This window comes from Lissotriton vulgaris, chromosome 2_1, assembly GCF_964263255.1.
Source record: "Lissotriton vulgaris chromosome 2_1, aLisVul1.2, whole genome shotgun sequence".
Lineage (NCBI taxonomy): Eukaryota > Metazoa > Chordata > Amphibia > Caudata > Salamandridae > Lissotriton > Lissotriton vulgaris.
In genome coordinates this window covers 1983653674-1983670913 of record NC_141687.1, presented here as the reverse complement: position 1 = coordinate 1983670913, position 17240 = coordinate 1983653674, and the positions used below count along the sequence as shown (strand labels likewise).

Sequence of the window (17240 nt, the reverse complement as noted above, 5' to 3'; positions counted from 1 at the left end):
TGTCCACATTTTCAGCCACAAAGTCAGCGGTGCAAGGCTCAGGGTATCAGACAGATAGGGCAAGCCCACCTCTTTATGGATCGAGTACGTTGGGGTGGATTGCGGAACTGAGAGCAGAGATCTAATGAATCTATTCTCTGCTCTCTGAATTGGGTCAAGATTTACATACCCCCACAGCTGGGAACCGTAAGCCGCTATGGCCACCGGTTTACTCTTGTAGATTTTCAAAAGAGCTTCCATGGGCCTGGCCCCTAACTTCCCAGCAAAGCCCAATACCGCTGAAGAAGATCTTATTACTGCCAGCCTTTTTACTCTTATCTGAGGGCCCCAAGTTCCTTTCTGGTCAAACGTTACCCCCAAATATGGGAATGTGGTTACATTGGTGACGGGAACTCCCCTACAAAAAAATGTTTTATGTCTTTTTTTGTTACACTCACGTCCCATTACCATCGTGTGTGATTTAGAGGCGTTAACCTTGAGGTCCAAACTCTCCATAAAACTACCAAATGCGTCCAGGAGATGCTGTAGGCCTACACCAGTACGGGCTATCAACACTGCGTCGTCCTCATACAGGAGTGCCGGAATTTTAACGCCTCCTGCATGCGGAACATCGGCTACCTGTCCCCGCAGGTGACCGCCCAACCCATTAATATAGATGGTGAATAGTAAAGGGGCTAAAATGCAGCCTTGCCGCAACCCCTTTAGGGATTTAAACAAGGGGGTGCGTCTACCATCATTTGTAACTCGAACAGCTGCAAAAAGCTCCTGATGCAGGTTAGCCATAAACACAACCAACGACTCGTCAATACCCATCTCCAACAATATCTGCCACAGTTTCGTCCTGTTCACCAAATCAAAGGCAGAGGAGAGGTCCATGAATGCGAGAAACACGGAACCCCCCTTTGCCACTGTATATTTAGAGATCAATAGGTGCAGATTTATGCATTGTTCGATTGTCCCTTTTCTTTCTCTGAATCCATATTGTAATTCAGACAGCCCGCCACAGCTCTCAACATTTTCATAAAGTCTGGCCAAAAGGACTCTACCTAATATTTTTATGGTTGAGTCCAAAAGAGATATAGGCCTATAGGAGGCGGGATCATCCCGCTGACCTTTATTTTTATAAATAGGGACAATGGTGGATGTGGCCCAGGAACTAGGGGCTTGATTATCGTTGGCTGCGTTAAACACTTTAGACAAGACCTCCGCCCACAGTTTAGGTGCGTACATAAAGAAGTCGGCAGGGACACCGTCAGGGCCAGGTGCCTTATGTCTTGTTGTGGCCAGTAAAGCTTTTTCCACTTCTTCGGGGTTAAAAAGAATAGGGTGTACAGCTATCGCAGGCAATAAGGCATCTTTAGTTCCTTCGACCACACCCTCATAGACATTTTTTAAATGATTTAGCCATTTTTCATCAGTGATCACACAGTCCATAGGAACATTTTTATCATCGGAAAATAACGGCTGTCTAATAATCTCCCAAAATCTCCTACTGTCCTTCAACACTGCCGCTGAGAGGAGATTTTCCCACGATTCGCGTTTGATAGTTTCCTTGCGATTCTTAATGGCTGCCTTATAGTTTTTCCTTAATCTGACAATGTCATCTCCGACCCTAGGGGAGATTTTTAAGGCTGCCATCAATGCTCTGTGGGCTTTTGAACATGCAGAGTCAAACCAACGCTTATTTCCAGAAATTCCTTTTTTTGATTTGGCTAAAAGGTCCTTAGCCACCTGGCCGCAAATTGCCTCATAAGCCGCTATTATTTCTTTACCTTGCGCGCCAGTTTTTTGACAGATGTCCACTTTGTCTTTTATTTTAGGGACATTTTTTTCATAGAAATTTTCCGGGATCACTTTAGCCCATTTCAATCGTCTGTCTTGGTCGTAAGGCTTCAGGGGATGTACCGGTTTTAGCGCTGTTGGCGGTGCTCCCATCTGGCCTCCCCAGGCCACTTCAAGTAATACAGAGTTGTGATCACTATAAGGTGTTATGACTGTGTTCGATAGTCCATAGTCCGGCTTAGAATACCTTGTGAAACAAAGATGTAATCTATCACTGAGCCATGATGGGTGCCAGTGAAGGTTGGCGCCCTTAAGCCCTTGTCGGGTTCGTACAAATCATAGTTGGCAAGAAGTTCTTCTAACTCGCACCCCTCTGTGGAATGTTCAAAGTGGGGTCCCGAGGGGGCCTCCTCAACCTCCTGATTTGCATTATCACTACTTCCCTTACAGGCTAAATTACACAAATGAATATTAAAATCACCTAATAGAATAAACTCATAAACTAACTTGATATTCTGAGACACTGTGTTTAAAATACTGTCTAGGTTAGCGACATTACTACCTCTGTGTTCGCTGTTCCCAGAGTTATAAAAGTTAACATAAATCGTCCTGCTATTATTATTAATCACCCTTTCAACCATTAGGATGTTTACGGAGTCAGTATTGATCTGCCTGTAGCTTCTCTTCAGATCTAAAGAAAACATAATTATCAGGCCGCCTTTGGCTCTACCCATACGGCTAGGGACAGCAGGATTAGTGAAGCAAGTGAATCCATCCCACCAAAAATTAACAGATGTGTCCCACGTTTCTTGCAAAGCGATTATATGGTAATTAGAAATAAAGCTCAAACAGGCGTTGTCCTGTCGTTTTGCATTTGAGCCAGCAATGTTCCAGCTTATGATTTTACAGGAATCAGTTGGTATCCTAGGCTCTTTTGCCCCCACCAAACACCCTTCAGCTAAGCTTGAAGATATGACCACCTCATTCAGTTCCGCCTCGGAAGGGCTCTGTATTAGGTCGGTATTCAAAATTGGCTTTTCACGAACCACCCCCTGATGAAATAACCCTGGGTGGTCGTTATCTAAAGACACATGTCTCTCTAATGCTTCGTTAGAAGTGGGCACACTAAGGTCTTCACCAATATAACATTGGCCACAATTTATTAAAGGTATGTTTCTAGTCTCACTTTCTAAGACAGTTCCAGGTTTAAGTCAATCACAGTTATTTAAGTCGGATAAAGGACCATACCTATTCCCCATTCCACACCCCCAATCAAAGGGGGTAGCTACCTGACCTTGACCCATGACTGAGGTATTCCACATAGGTTGTGGCGTATTTGGGCGTAACAGAAACTGGTCATTTCTCAACCGTGGTATAAACCTGTTGTTCCGACCAGTAAGGTCTAGGCCCGGCAAGCCAGGACCCCATCCATTAACGACTGGGTCAAATGGCATGGCAGGCCAGAAATTTGGCTCATGCGCATAATTAGGTCTTCCCTGCTCAAAGTTAAACATGGGCCCAAAACGGTCGTTAGGATATCGGGGTCTGGTACCCCCTTCCCAGTTTGAGGCATTATTCACTCTCCTAACTCTAGGAGTATTAGAGAAAGTAGGAAGCTGAGCCTCACTATAAATTTTTTTTAGAGTGAGCGGGATTATAGAACCGCTCCGCCGTTGGGGTGGGAAGATATTAGTCAAAATGTTTGGGAGGACATCCGCATTGGCAAAGTTTATAATCACAGAGTCCCCCTTAAATTTTTTAGGCTTAGACCCGATCCAAGATACCCTCCTGGTCATAACAATGTCCCTTGCTAAACTATCCATCCCTTGATGAGCCATGTTCATGTTAGTGGTGAGCCAATGTAGCGCTTTATCTTTCAAGTCCTGTTTAGATTCTGTTTTGTTTTGTGCTAAAACTGGGACATTTGCTAGTACAAGCACTACTGGAGAGGCTTCCAAAATGAATTGAGCTGAAACGTCCTCATGTTTCGATCCTCTTATATCGCCAGTTGTAGAGGACGAGGGGGCTCCTACTGCTACATCCTGACTAGGTGCCGATAATGAAGATGATGGTGGAGGCTGCTCTAGTAGGATGGTCTGTGGTGCGTTCTCATTAGATAAAGCCTCTGCATCACCAGTCGCCAATTTTGTAATGAGGGAGGATAAATTCTCCACCTCTTCAACCAACTTATTATGTACTACACCCGCCTTTTTGACCTCCGATGTTAGTTTGTCCAGTTTCCCGATCAGGGGCTTGATGATTGTCCTGATTTTAATGTCAATCATATCTTGTATCCGGTTGAATAAATCATCGTCTATGATACGTCTAGACTCTGCTTCAACATCAAGCTCCACATATTGCCCTTCGCGTCTTAAGGGTGGTGTAGCCAACTTTTTCCTACCTTGTTGTTTCCCCCCATGCTTTGAGTGAGATTTTCTACAGGCTCTCACTGCCCGTGGTGCGGGCTGCTCCGGTGATGGTGCTTCCTCCACAGTAATTGTCTGATGGTTGAGGTCGGAGTCATTATCATTAATGGCAGACGAGTTTACCAAGACATCGGGATCTTCTTCGTCGCTGCCATGGTCTTGTGGGATGTGGTCTAATCTATTTGTCAGGGGAGTCTCTAGCGGTGTAGCCAGCGTCACTGTAGATGATGCACTTGAGGACGGGCTTTCTGGCGGCAAGACTGGGGATTGGCTCAAGCCTAAAGATTGCCTCCTCTCATTATTGATCTTACGGACTTTTTGTACGACGTATGAGTACATAGTATTAAGTGACTCCGTAGCGGCGGGTGCCGATTTCTTCCTTACCATATTGCCTACTGGCTGAAGCGAACAATATCCCAAAGTAGGTGTCAGGGGCGACAGACAAATGGAAGCTGAGCAGAAAGTGATAATAGGCGAACTTAAATAGTACCTTATAGATGCCAGGCAGTAGACTTCAGGGGGATGGCCTCGCCTTGCCTTCTCGTGCCTCAGAGGGCCCGCCCTTTGCCCGGGCTTAGACCCGGGCACTCCCGCGCGCTCCCGCGCAGCGGGGTTCGTCGCTTCTTAAAGGCGTCAGGTGAAATGATTATGCGGGGCGGGGCGGTCAGGGAGAGCGGGCCAGGTGACTTGGCCTCAGGATTGCCGGGACTCCTGGGAGAGTGAGTCCCGGTCCCAGCGCTCGCAGCCCTGTCACTCGCACACTCACCCAGCAGGGTCCAACACTTGGATGGGCAGCGTTGTCGATGCGGGACCCGCGAAGCGGGTTCCCGAGTTGTAGGTGGATCCTTCCCTTCAGCAGCAACAAATCCTCCTTTAGGTAGCAGGGCAAAAGTCTGTGTAGCGTTTTCACTCAGATAGTGCAATGAGGAGTACAAACCAGCCCTACGAGTCAGTGCTCTTTACCCCCTAAAATATGTTCAATTCTAACTGTTACCCAATTAGCAAGGACTTTGGCACAAATATAAGTCCCATGTAAATGGTACCCCAGGTACCTAGGGCAGGGGTATTAAAGAAGGCCCCTGAGGCTGCATCATGTCTTATGCCACCCTAAGGGACCAACACACACATTGCAGCAAGCAGGCTGTATGTCATGCTGCAAACTATGAGTGAAAACACAATATGGCACACTCACTGTGTGCAACACCAAGGTCACTGCATGTAATATATGTAAGTCAATCCTACAGCGGGCTTGTAGCCCTAAGGCAGGGTGCATTATATTACACATGAGGGCATATATGCATGAGCAGATATGCCCCAGTGCTGTCTAGTTCAATTACTATATGAACAAGTGAACAGGGAGGCCATCTTAAGTATATGTACTGGGCACTGATCATTAGGAGTTACTCAGCTACAATATATGTTCTCTGTACTGGTGTTTGGTATCAAACACCTTGTCTTAATAAATTTGTACTGTTGCAAGTACTAGATTTATTATGACATGCACACAGAGGGCACCTTAGAGGTGCCCCTTGAAAAACCTACCAGTGCCTAGTGTCCTGGCTGACTGGTATCATCCAGCCTGCCACTACAGATACATTTCTAACTTCCTGCAGGTGAAAGCCCATGCTCTTTGAGTCCAGAAATAATACCTGCTCCGGAGGAAGGTGCTCACACCTCCTCCAGAAGGATGACTAGCAATTTAGCATACGAAAGCTACCGGCTTCAAAGCCCCCACCACGCCTTTGATATGCGACCCCAGCTTCCCCCAGACCTGGGAGATGCCAACCCTTGCCTTGAGACCCATTTGGCAACAGGGCAGGGGGCAAATTAGCTATGCAAGGAGGCGTGTTAGACTGTCAGGCTAGTCTAACCTCTAAAGTAGGCTACCTGAAGGGGACCCGAAAATAAGGATTTCATCATCTTAATTGTGGTGAAATTAGTAAATCTGGGACAGGGTTATGTCCGCTCTCCACAGGACATAGTCATATAGAGGGTGTAGTGACCTCAGGGGTCAGTAGTACATCAGCTAAGACCCTACACTCCGCTTAATGCCCCTAAATTGTGCATTTAGTTGGCTCCTGACACAAGGAACTCTGATTCACTTGTCTAAAATAGAAGAAGAACAAAGAAGAGCCGAAGAACACAAGAAATATAGACTAGAAGTGGCCTTGGCGCTAAACTCTGCCAGCCTGCTCCTGTCCGGTCAATTGTAAATACCCGACTTGTCCTGCAGCTGTGTATCCTTCAAAAGCCTTGGAGGGCTACCAGTACTTTGTCAACCAGCCAGCATCTTCCTTGAAGTGGAGGAGCCACTTCCCTGCAGCCATCGACCGCATCGATCTGGTACACCGTTTTGCGGACGCCCAGGTCCACCGAGGAAGCAGCATTCCAGGAGGAGGTCTCTGTATTCCAGGAGGTCCGATCCGTCTCCCGCCCAAGTTTGGAGATGCGAGAATCCCCTGGAGTCGCCCTGCATCAATACCCTGGATACCGGAGCCCTTGCAGCAGCCCAGGCTTGTTTTTGGGTCCTGTCAGACACCTCCAAAACAGACCTACTGACATAGGCCATCAGCACCAGCGAGGCCATCGTAGAGAGTGGCCCTGTTGTTCTGCTTTGTCTCCATTTCCAGGTGAACCTAAAAAGCGAAATCCTCGAATGCATTGCCTTGCTGGACAAAACACCTCTGCACCCGAGACCCAAAGCCAGAGTTTGAGCCTACCGACAGTGCAACCGTGCTCCAGAGACCCTCATGAGCTGAAACCCCCTCTGGGTTCTGCTGAACTGGTCCCCCAGCCCCCACTTGCAGGGTGTTTCTTGTTACAGGTATTCACATTGACTTTAAAAAAAAATTACAAATTGGTTTTAACTCTAAAGAGTTCCACATAAAAAATACAAGAAAACTACAAACTACAAATCTTACAATTATTAGTGAACAAGATAAATTGCATTTCAGAAGCTGACAATATAGAAATCTCACCATTAATTATATACAAAACAGAGTACATCACAGCAACAATCAGGATAAAACCACACTCCACATATAATGGAAGTCCTTAAACTTTTAAAATGCTAGTGCGCTAAAGTATTTGGGAAAGATGCGAAACCTGACCAACATACAAAATATATTGGAAACAATTGTGCAATTCAAATACAGTAAAGCAGTATAATTCAGTGCAATCAGCTTTATACAATATAAATACTATAATAACTTTGACAGTGCAAATCTACTTATATTGTGCAAGTTTTATTACCCCAAAGGACCATATTAAACATGGCCAAAACTGTATTCTGTCCATCAACTGTTGTTTTTGCATTTGTCACCCCGAGTGGGACGGGTATGCTCAGACATGAGTCCCGTGCTCTCCACACCACTGGAGTCAAGCTATCCTGGCTGATGACGGCTGATAGCCAGAAACCGGTCCTAGGATGCTTGATTCCGGTCCAGGAAAGATATGGCTTGGCAGTTCGGGCTGGACTGTTCCCATGAGGCACAGGGTCAAGACTGATTTGCATATGGCCATGTCTGAACTGGGGTGGTGTGGAGTGCCGAAAAACGATGGATTTTGGCCCAGATCTCTGTACTGGGGCGGCGAATGTATGACAATGTTCTGCATTCTGTCCATCAACTGTTGTTTTTGCATTTGTCACTCCGAGTGGGACGGGTATGCTCAGACGTAAGTCCCGTGCTCTCCACACCACTGGAGTCAAGCTATCCTGGCTGATGACGGCTGATAGCCAGAAACCGGTCCTAGGATGCTTGATTCCGGTCCAGGAAAGACATGGCTTGGCCGTTCCGGCTGGACTGTTCCCATGAGGCACAGGGTAAAGACTGATTTGCATATGGCCATGTCTGAACTGGGCTGGTGTGGATTGCAGAAAAACGACGGATTTTGGCCCAGATCTCTGTACTGGGGTGAATGTATGACGTTGTTCTCCATTCTATCCATCAACTGTTGTTTTTGCATTCGTCACCCCGAGTGGGACAGGTATGCTCAGACATGAGTCCCATGCTCTCCACACCACTGGAGTCAAGCTATCCTGGCTGATGACGGCTGATAGCCAGAAACCGGACCTAGGATGCTTGATTCGGGTCCAGGAAAGTCATGGCTTGGCAGTTCGGGCTGGACTGTTCCCATGAGGCACATGGTCAAGACTGATTTGCATATGGCCATGTCTGAACTGGGGTGGTGTGGAGTGCAGAAATACAATGGATTTTGGCCCAGATCTCTGTACTGGGGTGAATGTATGACATTGTTCTGCATTCTGTCCATCAACTGTTGTTTTTGCATTTGTCACCCCGAGTGGGACGAGTATGCTCAGACGGGAGTCCCGTGCTCTCCACACCACTGGATTCAAGCTATCCTGGCTGATGACGGCTGATAGCCAGAAAGTGGTCCTAGGATGCTTTATTCCGGTCCAGGAAAGACATGGCCTGGCAGTTTGGGCTGGACTGTTCCCATGAGGCACAGGGTCAAGACTGATTTGCATATGGCTATGTCTGAACTGGGGTGGTGTGGAGTGGAAAAAAATGGATTTTGGCCCAGATCTCTGTACTGGGGTGAATGTATAACATTGTTCTGCATTCTGTCCATCAACTGTTGTTTTTGCATTTGTCACCCTGAGTGGGACGGGTATGCTCAGACGTGAGTCCCGTGCTCTCCACACCACTGGATTCAAGCTATCCTGGCTGATGACGGCTGGTAGGCAGAAACGGGCCCTAGGATGCTTGATTCCGGTCCAGGAAAGACATGGCTTGGCAGGTCGGGCTGGACTGTTCCCACGAGGCACAGGGTCAAGACTGATTTGCATATGGCCATGTCTGAACTGGGGTGGTGTGGAGTGCAGAAAAACGATGGATTTTGGCCCAAATCTCTGTACTGGGGTGAATGTATGACATTGTACTGCAATCTGTCCATCAACTGTTGTTTTTGCATTTGTCACCCGAGTGGGACGGGTATGCTCAGACGTGAGTCCCGTGCTCTCGACACCACTGGAGTCAAGCTATTCTGGCTGATGACGGCTGATAGCCAGAAACTGGTCCAAGGATGCTTGATTCCGGTCCAGGAAAGACATGGCTTGGCAGTTCGGCTGGGCTGTTCCCATGAGGCACAGGGTCAAGACTGATTTGCATATGGCCATGTCTGAACTGGGGTGGTGTGGAGTGCAAAAAAACAATGGATTTTGGCCCAGATCTCTGTACTGGGGTGAATGTATGACATTGTTCCGCATTCTGTCCATCAACTGTTGTTTTTGCATTAGTCACCGCGAGTGGGACGGGTATGCTCAGACGTGAGTCCTGTGCTCTCCACGCCACTGAAGTCAAACTATCCTGGCTGATGACGGCTGATAGCCAGAAACCGGTCCTAGGATGCTTGATTCCGGTCCAGGAAAGACATGGCCTGGCAGTTCGGGCTGGACTGTTCCCATGAGGCACAGGGTCAAGACTGATTTGCATATGGCTATGTCTGAACTGGGGTGGTGTGGAGTGGAAAAAAAGATGGATTTTGGCCCAGATCTCTGTACTGGGGTGAATGTATAACATTGTTCTGCATTCTGTCCATCAACTGTTGTTTTTGCATTTGTCACCCCGAGTGGGATGGGTATGCTCAGACGTGAGTCCCGTGCTCTCCACACCACTGGAGTCAAGCTATCCTGGCTGATGACGGCTGATAGCCAGAAACCGGTCCAAGGATGCTTGATTCCGGTCCAGGAAAGACATGGCTTGGCAGTTCGGGCTGGACTGTTCCCATGAAGCACAGGGTCAAGACTGATTTGCATATGGCTATGTCTGAACTGGGGTGGTGTGGAGTGCAAAAAAACGATGGATTTTGGCCCAGATCTCCTTACTGGGGTGAATGTATGACATTGTTCTGCATTCTGTCCATCAACTGTTGTTTTTACATTTGTCACCCCGAGTGGGACGGGCATGCTCAGACGTGAGTCCTGTGCTCTCCACACCACTGGAGTCAAACTATCCTGGCTGATAGCCAGAAACCGGTCCTAGGATGCTTGATTCCGGTCCAGGAAAGACATGGCCTGGCAGTTCGGGCTGGACTGTTCCCATGAGGCACAGGGTCAAGACTGATTTGCATATGGCTATGTCTGAACTGGGGTGGTGTGGAGTGGAAAAAAAGATGGATTTTGGCCCAGATCTCTGTACTGGGGTGAATGTATAACATTGTTCTGCATTCTGTCCATCAACTGTTGTTTTTCATTTGTCACCCTGAGTGGGACGGGTATGCTTAGACGTGAGTCCCGTGCTCTCCACACCCTGGATTCAAGCTATCCTGGCTGATGACGGCTGATAGCCAGAAACCGGTCCTAGGATGCTTGATTCCAGTCCAGGAAAGACATGGCTTGGCAGTTCCGGCTGGACTGTTCCCATGAGGCACAGGGTCAAGAGTGATTTGCATATGGCCATGTCTGAACTGGGGTGGTGTGGAGTGCAGAAAAACGATGGATTTTGGCCCAGATCTCTGTACTGGGGTGAATGTACGACATTGTTCTGCATTCTGTCCATCAACTGTTTTTGCATTTGTCACCCAGAGTGGGACGGGTATGCTCAGACGTGAATCCCGTGCTCTCCACACCACTGGAGTCAAGCTATCCTGGCTGATGACGGCTGATAGCCAGAAACCGGTCCTAGGATGCTTGATTCCGGTCCAGGAAAGACTAGGCTTGGCAGTTCGGGCTGGACTGTTCCCATGAGGCAGAGGGTCAAGACTGATTTGCATATGGCCATGTCTGAACTGGGGTGGTGTGGAGTGCAGAAAAACAATGGATTTTGGCCCAGATATCTGTACTGGGTGAATGTGTGACATTGTTCTGCATTCTGTCCATCAACTGTTGCTTTTGCATTTGTCACCCCGAGTGGGACGGGTATGCTCAGACGTGAGTCCCGTGCTCTCCACACCACTGGAGTCAAGCTATCCTGGCTGATGACGGCTGATAGCCAGAAACCGGTCCTAGGATGCTTGATTCCGGTCAAGGAAAGACATGGCTTGGCAGTTCGGGCTGGACTGTTCCCATGAGGCACAAGGTCAAGACTGATTTGCATATGGCCATGACTGAACTGGGGTGGTGTGGAGTGCAAAAAACGATGGATTTTGGCCCTGATCTCTGTACTGGGGTGAATGTATGACATTGTTCTGCATTCTTTCCATCAACTGTTGTTTTTGAAATCTATAAAGACAGCATATAAGGCCATACCCTTACCTAGTGGGTACTTTCAATCAAGGTTTACAGAGCTGTGATGTTGTTTAGAGTACCACAATGCTTACGAAAACCCGCCAGTCCAGCAGAAACAAGGTAATTGACAAAAGCCCTATCCTGTAGATGTAGAAGTATGCTCTTGGCAAACAGTTTTATGATCGCATCTAATAATGTGATCTGCCTAAAAACTGGCGGGAGAGGTTTTAGGATCTTTTTTGTATAAAGGTACCACAATACCTCCTTTCCAATAGGACTAAATTGTCCCAAGTACATAGCAGTATAGAAGCATGAAAAAAGAGGGCCCATGCAGAGATATATTGTTTAAAAAGCAATATCGGTAAATCATCCGTGCCTATCGCCTGAGTACCTTGCTCCCTTAATAAAACACTATCTTCTCACGAGGAGGGCCATAAACATTCCCTAAGGGAGACTCACCAATTGACTCCAGATGAAACCTCCCCCTAGAATTTAAAGCATATAACTGTGAAATGTATTGGATCCATTCAGCATTGGATATTAAAATGGCTTCAGCTGTAATTCTGTAGTCACAGTATTTGGCTATCAAAGCCCACTATTTACGCGAGTTGTCAGAGAGTGCAACTTCTATAAATGTAATCCATTTTTGATCCTCCACCTTCAGACACTTTCAATCTTGTTCTTACCCGCTTCAATCTTTTGGTTTCCTTTTGCCTTACTAATGAAGAATGCTTAAATTGTTCCCTTACTAAGAGGTTCAACTCCCGGTTTAGATTTCTTACCTCCCAGAGGTAGCCAGCACAAGCTTAGCGCAAGCCATTAGCTTGTTTCTTGCTCCCACATGATTGAAATAAAATCAGAAGCTTCTCAAACCAAGCAATGAGAATTTCCTGTGTGGGACCAGAAATCGCCTTTTTAACCACTCCCACTAAGTTGATCACATTTTTATTTGACCAAAAGGTACGCCCATTTGTTTTGTTATACACAATAGTATCATCTCTGGGATTCCAAGGCTCAAGCATCTAGAGTTGTAAATCGATGTCCAGAGAGACAATACTGTGATCGCTCAGATTTGCCCTCAGTGCCTTAAACTGTGTACATGCTCCAAAGAATTGATAGGATACCAAGATGTAATCAATTAGTGATTGCCCTGGAGATGAGCTAAAAGTAAAGGAAGCAGGAGAGTCCTCTTAGAATCTTCCATTTAAAATAACATGGTAATTGGTTCTTAGACAATCCAAAAAAACATTACTCTCGCCTGTCTGATCTAATATGACCAGGCAGGGTTGTCACGTGGATGCCCTATACCTCTTCCAACTCCATGTTAAAGATCAGAGAGGAACAATTCAAGAGTTTAGCATTAAAATCCCCCACCATGATTATCAACCTGCATTCTTCTAAGATAGTACTATATCGCAGAAAAGAATACATGGATTCAACTAGAGAGTCAGAGACTTCCAAGGGGGTATATAAACATTAACCAGTAACACAGTTGAATACTGTCCTCCTATAACATTACCCAGAGCCAGCTTTATACACATGCAGAAACTTGACGGATGGACAAAGACCAGAGGATTCCAGTGTATACTACCACTAAGTAAAATAGCAAAATCTCCACTTGCATGGCCTTTTACTGAAGGTTTTGCTGCACAACAGAAGACAAAATCGTTCTCATAGTTAAAATCTCCAAAACTCCACATTCCCTGAGAACAAATTATCAATGGATGAGCTTAACTTGGAGTTAGGGTGTTCTGAACATACCATTTCCCATGGCAGAATTTTGCACAGGGGCAACCTCTGTAGCATAGGGAGTTTTGTTTTCTTTGGAAGCATTCAAAGAACCAGCTACCCAACTCATCTGACCCTTTGGCCATCATATCCCACGATATTAATCACTCTTTTCCCTCCAGTACTGCCAACCGAGATTATAATATCCTTTGGTTTTACAATCCCCCAGCTATTATGTACAGCTCTACCTGAGCCCTGAGTATCTTCCCTACAGGAGTCTAACTGAGCAAAAACCGGCTCTTCAAACGGGAAGACATTGATTCCCTTTTTCCTAAAATGATCAACATTAGCCAGGATTAGCATTACAATGATCCTAGAGCTAAATGTTACACTGGAATTCGGAAGCCTGCTTCGAGGATCCATAAATAAACGATCGATATCTTAACTTGCTACCCTTCTCAGATCCTCAATATCAGACAATAACTGCAGTAAAAGCTTCTATTAAATGGACCCAATTCCACAAGGAAACAAATGTCAAAGTATTAGATACCTGTGCGGACCCAAGTCTTACAGCTAGCTTATTGCTCTGCTTTTTCTCAGCTCCCGGTTTAAGAATTTGTGCTGGTGAAGAAGGGGAAGCAGCCCCCATTGAAAAATCTCCCATGATTTGCATCAGTCCGTACAGGGAGAGAATCCACATGAGAGGATTGGGGGAAATCTATCCGAGGTCCGCCCGATTCCCGATCTGCTTAAATTTAGGAAAGCACTCAAAGCTATGCTCTTTACCCGCTAACCCCCCTATTTACTCCCGCTAGTGATCATTCAGCGCCAGGACACCTCTGGGTAGCAGTGCGCTTTAAAAATGTCAAAAATAACTAAATAAAATAAATATAGAGAAGTATCATTTATTTTTGCTGCTGCAATGACAAATCAACCAAACCTATCTGTGCTTTGTCATTCTTTAATCCAGTGCCCAACTCTCCCCAACTGTTATGGTATGTTACCCCCATGTCCGTAAGCCCTTTCTCTTACCATTTTTTGCCTAACACCGGTACTTCCGTCATGATGGGAGAGGATTTACTTCTAGGGACCCCAACTCCCGGCCAGTATGAGGCCTAACTATCTTCAACTCATTTACTTTTTGAGGAGGAGTTATAAAGTCAGGCTCTCCATGGCATTAGGAAACCTCAATTATTTTGGCTTACATTTTGTGATGCGCTGAATCCTTTTCTTTTTCCCCTTCCAAGATTTTAACCCATTCCAATCCAGGGGGAGAAGTGCCCTTCCCAAGAGAAACATCATCTGGTTTTAACCCGTGATAGATGAACAACGGGAGGGTCAGTTTGTGAAACTGTATCCCGATGAGTAAAGATGACTCATTTTTTAAATATCTGGAACATCGGAGGAAAATTCTTGAATACTGATGCATTTACATTCTCCCTTTGAGCAGCAAGATGGTGGTCCCTGGTTATCTGATTTTGGGAGGGGGAACAGAGCATATTGTCGGCCATGAGGGATATTTTCAGAATACCCAATAAGGGAAGCCCCCAGGCCATTATAAGGACCCACTTGAACTCCCATTTCTACCACCCCATATGATGCCACACTTTATTAGTCTGGGAAGCCTTAGATTTCAATTCAATGCACATTTCTTCCTTCCCTAGACAAATACCAGAAGAAGTGAGGTGCTGCACACCCCTTAAAATAGGGGGACAATGCAATCAACATATGAGCACAGTTAGCACCTGATGTATCTAGTGAGGCCAACATTGAGGAAGGAATGCTCTCTAATGCATAAAGAATATCAAAATTGTCCCTCCCTCCACCATTCCCAATAATTCACCCATTCGACAATCGCCATTATGCTTGTGCGCTCCTGTGCACGGAGACAGATCTAATTTTATCAGATCCAATAAACCTAAGAATGATTTACTTGAGGAAGGTGTACAACTGTGCAAACCTGGAAGTGTAAGATGGGGCTCAAGGCCGTTTCTGGGACAACTGACTATTAAATTAGCTTCCAAAACACATTTTGTTTCCAAATAAATAGCAATGTCCGGCAAAGAAAAGTCCTCCAATTCACCCGAATCAAAGCTGCATCCACCCCCACTTAGTTCATTATAAGTCACTCGAGAAACCTCTATGGATGACAACACTCCTGATACTGACTCAATGTTTAGGATGCCAGATAGAACCACAGAACTCATAGGCTCCGATATAAACACAGTCTCAGAGTTCAACTTGGTATCAGCGCCAATTTTTTCAGAACCAGCCTAACCGTCCTCCATATCCATTTCTTCTACATTGACATTGGTCAATGAGTTGAGTTTGAGAGATAGATTGCACTGGATTATGTATGATGAGATTGAGCTGATGCGGGACTGTGCCCTGAGAGTGGATTGTGAGTATACCCACCTCTTCGTCTTTAATTACGCCTGTGGGCATCCCCATTTCCTTATTTCGTACCACTCTGCCCCTCTGTCCCTTAGAAAACATGGACAATATGGTAGGATGGGACTTTTGGATGGACAGATGGCTTGAGGCTTGTTTCGCTGGATAGTTTTCAATAGTGTGGGGGAGCTGGTTTGATTAGCTAAGGAACTGGCTAAGCCGGAGGGCACAAATAAACAACCAGAATGCAGGCACCAAGAAGGTATCTTCAAAAACAACCTTAAAGAGCCTAAAGTGATTAACCACAGATATCCAGTAGTGGCCCCGTATCTACTTGACCAAAGAAGCAACAAACTCCTGATGCCTGGCTTCCCTCTTCTCTCTCCCCTCTATCCTTAACTCTTGAGACTTTTCCTTCTCTGCAGCTTCACAGTAAGTACTATCACTTCCTAGACGGTAGAGCAGAGGCTCAGATGGACACAAGGAGGGGCATAGAGATTATGGGGAAAGAATAGAAGTGTGTATTTGGAGCAGAACCCCCCAACCCCTCACCATAAGGTACCCTCGCTTCAACTTAATGCTGGATGCTACCGCACCACCAGTGAGAGGCTAAGGCCTAGGCCTTTCCAACACACAATACACTGTCAACAACAAGCCTCCTTCGTGATTGCTTACTGCGAGCTTGCTACTAACTACTTATCAATTAGACTTGTGTGCTGCTTGTATTCTGCGAGTGCGCTACTTAAATATTACTATATTACTATAGGTTACTAAGTACTGCAGCTCCTACTGCACCTTCGCTGGGTTGATGGATGGAACCATCTATGAGCCCTCTATACATCTCACAGTCTCATCTTCTCCTCTTTCTGTCAGCCCAATTTTATCCCAGTAGGAGACACCAGAGGAAGGAGCGGGAGAGCAAACACTCCACACCCTCTGTGAGACGATGAGTGCAGGCATCACATTAAAAATTGTGTTTTAGAGGCCAAGGTCAAAATGCTCAAAATTGCAGCAACAGAGGGATATATGCAGTATTTTTCGACTTCTAACCTTTATCCAAAAATATATGGAGGCAGCCGACGAAAGAGCAGCTCTGGAGACTTTTCTGATGCGGGGGTGTGGGGAGGGGGAGGGTACGACAGACTCTGTAGGTAATGCTGGCAGGGAGGAGCAGAATGGGAGCGGCAGTCACTAATGCGCATGCCTCACCGGGATAACGCCAGCTGCAGCCGCATAGCCGGAAGGAACCGCAGCTCTAACATTACCAGGCAGTTCCGCCGCTCACAGTTGCCTCACAGAGCGTAAGTTGTAGAGATAGTAGGCGGATCCCTACCATCCACAGCCAACAGGCGCTCAGCCTTCCGCCTTCTCTGCTTGATTGGCTTTCTCTTGCCTGCAGAGCACTCAACGCAGCTCCTTTCCACTCGCTCTAGTCACATCCGCCACATCACGCTGTGAACTCTTGGTTCTTCCATTGACTTCAGCAATTGCAAGTACCACTGTGGAGTGTATGTTTCTCAATAAAATTAATAAATAAATAAATATTGGATAGCATTACCGAATTCTAGGCTCATGCCTCAAATCTGACGGCGGTATGTTCTCTGTTCCTAAAAATCATTAGCTTGAAAAGTGCTTAACTAATCAAGAAGATCTTGGGGTCTAAATTAATATAAAAATTAATGTTATTTTTCTAAACTGGTGTCGCATTTCCTTATTAAGTGTGC

The 17240-nt window shown here is 46.2% G+C and overlaps 1 protein-coding gene across 9 annotated transcripts in view; it reads right to left on the bottom strand.

Moving 5' to 3' along the window:
* PPIP5K1 (diphosphoinositol pentakisphosphate kinase 1) overlaps nucleotides 1-17240 on the bottom strand; it is a 1319084-nt gene that overhangs the window by 728678 nt on the left and 573166 nt on the right. The window lies entirely within an intron of this gene.